A 6281-nucleotide genomic window follows, 5' to 3' on the forward strand; every position below is an offset into this window, starting at 1 on the left:
GTGTGTGTGTGTGAGTGTGTGTGAGTGTTCTCACCCTTGTGTTCTACGGAGGTAACAAACACTCTTTCCTGTTAGGGAGATTCTTACAAACACAGTGCAGGTGGCCTATGGGGCTGGGGACCCAGGACAGAACGGGAGACCCCTGACTCCCCGGCACTGCCTCCTGTGCTCTGCATGCCTGGCCCCTATCCTGGCCCCCGAAGCCCCTCTGTCCAGCCTTCAGTGCCCACCTTGAAGCCCAAGCCATGGGGAAAGGGCTCGCCGTGTCCCCAAAGAGGAGCTGCACCAGACGCCCTTGTGCCTGGCACTCTGTAGCAGGTCTGCCGGGGTCTCTGGGCTCCTCCCCGGGGCAGCACCAGACCCTGTCGGCAGAGGTGGCACCGTAGTTGGGATGCCTGTGCCCTACACACATGCCATGTTAATGACCAAGCAGTACCTGAGGCAGCGCCGACATGTGGCTGCGTTCTGTGGACACTTTGGAGGGCTTTTTTGGTTTGCATCGTGAGCCCATGTTGCAGGCATGAAAACTGAGGTTGAGAGAAGGTGAGTGATGTGTCTGAGGCCACATTGTTGGTAGAGCTAGGATTCAAATCCAAGTCTGCCGGACTCCATCCCATGCTCCTCCTTCCATGTGGCCATGTTAGCTTCTGCCGTGGGGCGTAGCGTGGCTTCACTCCTCTGGGGTCACACTGGCCAGAAGGGACTGGACAGACGCTCAGTGGTAACCTCCCCGGGCCACCGGATTCCTGGGCAGATCCTGGGGCTCCCACCTGCCACAACACAACAACACGGTCTCTGGAGACAAAACAGAACCAGCCAGGCTCCCAGCACGTTCTTCTCTGTGGAGGCCCAGGTGAAGACCCCGGTGACCTGCCACTCTCCCTGTCTGATGGATAGAGAGAGCCTCCCTCCTGGTGTCCTTCTTCTCCCGGACATTTGTCCCAGCAACATCCAAGGCTCCGCTCCATCTGCTTGGGTGACTCTCGGAGGACACAGCCCCTGTAGACATTCGGCACAGCGAGCCTGGGATGCTTTAGTAGCCAGAGGTAGATTTTTCCATTTGCATTCTCTTTTCAAATGTTTTCAGAATCTGGAAACAATTAAAGTGGCCCAGTGGGGGCCGATTTTATTAAATCAAAGCTCTCGGGCTGTTGTATTTGTTGGATTGATGTTGCCCTGGGCTGGCTGCTTTGTTAATGCTCTGTCCTGCGTGCGGCCTTGAAGGAAACACACAGGAGAGGGAGGAAAAATCCATTTAATAATCCTCAGAAGCCCAGCTCCCGCCAGCTGGAGAGAATGTCGCCCTGGGTGTTTCCGGGGTGGGAGAGGTTCCTTATGAGCTCTTGCCATCCCCTCAGGAAACAGCAGTTTCTAAATGTGCCTGTCTGGGTCCTCCGGCAGCCCATCCATCCCGGGCTAGACAGAGGCAGGCGGACATGGACAGAAGGCACCTGGTGCAGGCATAGACCTGGCTTCACATACCTGCCTCCTCTGTACCAGCTCAACCAGCATTTCTTCATTTCTTTACTGGTGCTAATCCCCCTGTCTCACTGAGGCAGAGTGGATGCCGTCAGGCCCTGTCCCCGAAAGGATCTCTTCTCCTAGGTGCTTGCTGTGGCCCAGGAGCCCTCCTGGCCTGGGGGAGGCCAGAAGTACTGGGAGGTGAACGCCCTGAGGAGGAGCCCTTTACTAACGTCTGTGGGAGTTGGTGTATAAATACCCCAGATCCCTCCTGTGGGTGGACCACGGAAGCGTGTCTTTCACGGTGGGTCCCAGAGCTCCTGAGCAGGATCGAGTTCCAGTTACCCACCACGGTGACTGGCTGAAGCCCACCCTCTCTCCCAGCCTCTTCCTGCCCTGCCCCTCTTCCCCGCACTCCTGCCTGTTTGACATCTCTGCTCACGTCAGTGGCTCATCTTCCTTTCGGTCAGCTCATTGGGGGTTCTATGGGATGCAGATATATGTTCAGAATCTGGTATAGGAAGATCAGGGCTTGGGAACTGGTGGGGAAGAGTGACTGTGGTTATTGGAGTCAGCAGTAGGACTTTGGGGGGTGAAAGGAGAGGCATCCTCAAAGCCTGAAACATCTGCCAGGGTGTGGGAGTGACAGCACTGATGAGGCCTTTGTAGCCCACACTGGCTTTCCTGCCGCTTCACAGCATGTCCCAAGAGTCAGAGGCAGTCGGGGCCATATGTACAGGAGCTTAAAGCTGGAAATAGGCTCAGAGACACTAGGGGCCTGTGGGGTCACACAGCCAGCCAGGGCCGGTGACCAGGTGCCATGATCTCCCACCTCTGCCACTTTTCACCCTGTCTCGGGAGCCTGTGACAGAGGGGAAGTGGGGAGAGCAGTGCTGCCTGGAGGGAGAGAGGGGATGAGGGAACTCAGGTCAGGCTGTGGTGGTTTCTTGGTCACCAGCAATGGGTCACATTCTGGTTAAGATGTACCTTATTCTAAGGGTAGTAGTCAGAGGCCCCAGGGCTGGGGTCAGGGCACCTTCAGGAGCTCCTTTGGGGGCTACGTGACCAGGCCAGTGTCTGCAGGACGCCTTTCTGCAAGGATTCCCCTTCCAGGAACATCACACACCGGGGCCTATCATGGGGAGGGGGGAGGGGGGAGGGATGGCATTGGGAGTTATAGCTGATGTAAATGACGAGTTGATGGGTGCTGAGGAGTTGATGGGTGCGGCACACCAACATGGCACAAGTATACATATGTAACAAACCTGCACGTTATGCACAAGTACCCTAGAACTTAAAGTATAATAATAATAATAATTAAAAAAAAAAAAAAAAAAAAAGGATTCCCCTTCCAAACCCCTGTCTCACCCCTTCCCTCTGGTGGAGGCTACATCCTGCGCACCACGGGGCATGGTGCCGCCAGCCTGAGGACAGATGGTCCCAGATCCGAGTCCCACGTTCCCATCATCGTCACCATGTGGCAGCCATTAACTGGGGACACAGGCAGGCCCAAGGAAGCCCAGGCTCCTTTCCTAACAAGCTCTGCTTTGGATGTCTGGGTTTGGGCTGCACACCTCCTAGCGTGGAGTGGATGGGGCTCCTGTCTTCGACCGCGTTCTGGAAGGGCCTCACACATGGGACGATCCATTTGTTCACGTCCGAAGGAGCTTCAGGCCCGCAGAGGTGTCTGGGCCTTTGCCATTCCTGGATGATTCTTGGGACAACTTTCTTCTGTTTCTGTGCTGATCCGAGATCTGCTGTTGTTTCTACTTATTGACTGAATGCTGGCAGTTTCTGTTTTCCTGGAAAACGGTCTGGTTTTGGTGAGATCTTTTTACATGTCACCCTTCAGCCATAGGTGGCATTCTCCTAAACCTTCTGAATGTCTGTGGGATGGGGCCTGGGCTCCCTCAGGCCCGGGCTCAGAGCTGGTCCTTTCTGGAGAAGCCATGGGTGTGTGTACGGGGAGGCTGGGCTGATTCTGGACAGCCCCTGGCAGTGCCGGGGGCTTGGTGAGGGGACCCACAGGAGAAAAGAGAACCTGAAGCTCTCCTTGCAAGGTGGTCCTACTTCTTTCTTGCTTTTCTTTTCTTTTCTTTTCTTTTCTTTTCTTTTCTTTTCTTTTCTTTTCTTTTCTTTTCTTTTCTTTTCTTTTCTTTTCTTTTCTTTTCTTTTCTTTTCTGAGTTTCACTCTTGTTGCCCAGGCTGAAATGCAATGGCACGATCTCGGCTCACTGCAACCTCTGCCTCCTGGGTTCAAGTGATTCTCCTGCCTCAGCCTCCTGAGTAGCTGGGATTACTGGCATGCGCCACCACGCCAGGCTAATTTTGTATTTTTAGTAGAGACAGGGTTTCACTGTGTTTGTCAGGCTGGTCTCAAACTCCCAACCTCAGGTGATCCGCCCGCCTCGTGCTGGGATTACAGGTGTGAGCCACTGTGCCCAGCCCATGGGGGCCCTACTTGTTCTCAGGGAAGAATTGAAGCCATGACTGGCTGGGAGTTGATGGAATAGGAGCCTAGAGGTGAGGGACCCGAGGCCAACTGCATGGCCTCTCCGGTACCTGGTGTCCCCGTCACTAGGGTTGGGGGTGGGTAAAGATTGAAAACAGTGATGCTGGGCCATTGAAAGTCAGCACAACGTCCATTTAGGAAGAGCAGATTTTACTGTATGTAATTACGTGTCCCCAGTCAGTCTGACCTTAGGACAACTTAAAGGAACATGTGCCCAGATGTTCATAACAGCATTATGCGTAGTAGCCAAAATGTGGAAACACCTCATGTGTCCATCAACTGATGATGGAGAAACAAAATGTGGCCTCTCCGTGTCGTGGAATATTACTCAGCCATAAAAAGGAGTGAAGTGCAGATCCATGGTGCAGTGTGGATGAACCTTGAAAACATGACGCTGAGTGACAGAAGCCAGTCACCAGAGGCCGCATGGTGTATGAGTTCGTTCATATGGGATGTCCAGAATAGGCCAGTCCGTAGAGTCGGAAAGCAGACTGGTGCTGCCAGGGGCTGGGAGGAGGAAGAAGAGCAGTGACTGCTCATGGGCACGAGGTCTCCTTTTTATTTTTTATTTTATTTTATTATTTATTATTATTATTATTATTTTTGAGATGGAGTTGAGCTCTTGTTGCCCAGGCTGGAATGCAGTGGCGCAATCTCAGCTCACTGCAACCTCTGCTGGGTTCAAGTGATTCTTCTGCTTCACACTCCCAAGTAGCTGGGATTATAGGTACCTGTCACAACACTTGGCTAATTTTTAGTAGAGACAGTGTTTCACCATGTTGGAACTCCTGACCTCAGGTAATCCACCCACCTCGGCCTCCCAAAGTGTTGGGTTTACAGGCGTGAGCCACCACGCCGGTCTGGGGTCTCCTTTTGGGGTGATGAAAAAGTTCTGGAACTAGATAGAGGTAGTGGCTGCACAACATTGTGAATGCCACTGAATTGTACACTTGAAAATGGGCAATTGTAGGCCAGGTGCGGTGGCTCACTCCTGTAATCCCAGCACTTTGGGAGGCCGAAGTGGGTGGATCACTTAAGATCAGGAGTTCCAGACCAGCCTGACCAACATGATGAAATCCTATCTCTGCTAAAAATACACAATCAGCCAGGCATGGCAGCGGGCACCTGTAATCCCAGTGACTGGGGAGTCTGAGGCAGGAGAATCGCTTGAACCCGGGAGGCGGAGGTTGCAGTGAGCCGAGATCACGCCACTGCACTCCAGCCTGGGTGACAAGAGTGAAACTCCATCTCAAAAATAAGTACATAAATATAGAAAATAAAATAAATAAAGTTAAAAGAGGGAAAGGGTATACTGATGTGTTTATCGAGCACTTGGCCAGATGGCTTCGGTGGCTCTCTTAAAACCTGACTCGGAAGGTTTTGGGCCCAGGGATCCCAGTGGCCGTGCACTTTGCTACCTGCCAGGTTTAGGAACGGCCTCAGGAGTGTGAAGAGGGCCAGGAATGGGCAGCTGTCGAGGCCTCTGTGGGCAGGGGCCCTGGCGGTTGAAGGGATTCCCAGCCTCCCACGTGGGATAGGCAGCTTAGTGTCAGCAGTACTAACAGGGTGTAGGTACCTGTCTCCCTCTTGCCAGGGGGAGGAATAAACCCAGAGCGCTGGTCCAGGGTGACCCCCGAGGCTGCGTTCAGCCCGTGTGTCCGGCCACTGGCATCTGCCCCCAGCAGCATGTCATCTGCAGAAAGCTCAGTCCTGGACCCTGCAGATGCACATGGGGCCTGGCCCTCACTACCCCTGTTCCAGTTCCAGCCCCTCCTGCTGTTCTTGGAATGAGACCAGGCATTTTCTGCAGTTTCTCCATCAGCAGCCTTGAAGCTCAAAGCATTCCTTATTATAGCTCCTTGGCAGCCATTGCCCAGAGCAAGGAGTCTGTCAGGTGTGAGGGGCCACGTTCTGCTGTGACTGGCCAGGGAGCATGACATGGAATATCAGCCGATCAGCAGACGTAGACCTGGGCCTGTGCGGGCCCCACTCCCGGACAGATGAAAACTCCCCCGGGACTGTGCGGCCTGAAGTCTTACTCTCAGACCACACAGACCGCTGAACTGGAGGAGACTGGATAGTTCCCTGCTAGGACAGCCAGCCAGGGTCCAATAGCCCCCGCTCCTCCACACCGAAGGAAGGACAGGACAGAAAGCTGTGCAGAGGGCAGGCAGGGGGCAGAAGCCCAGGCAGAGGGCACTGAGGGGGTGAAGGCTCTGTCAGGAGAGCATGAGCCAGGGGTGCTAAGGGTTCGCTCCCTTGGCACTGGCAAGGAGCACCTTGGAGGAAGGGCCTGGACTTTGCATCC

Source organism: Piliocolobus tephrosceles, chromosome 17, assembly GCF_002776525.5.
Source record: "Piliocolobus tephrosceles isolate RC106 chromosome 17, ASM277652v3, whole genome shotgun sequence".
Lineage (NCBI taxonomy): Eukaryota > Metazoa > Chordata > Mammalia > Primates > Cercopithecidae > Piliocolobus > Piliocolobus tephrosceles.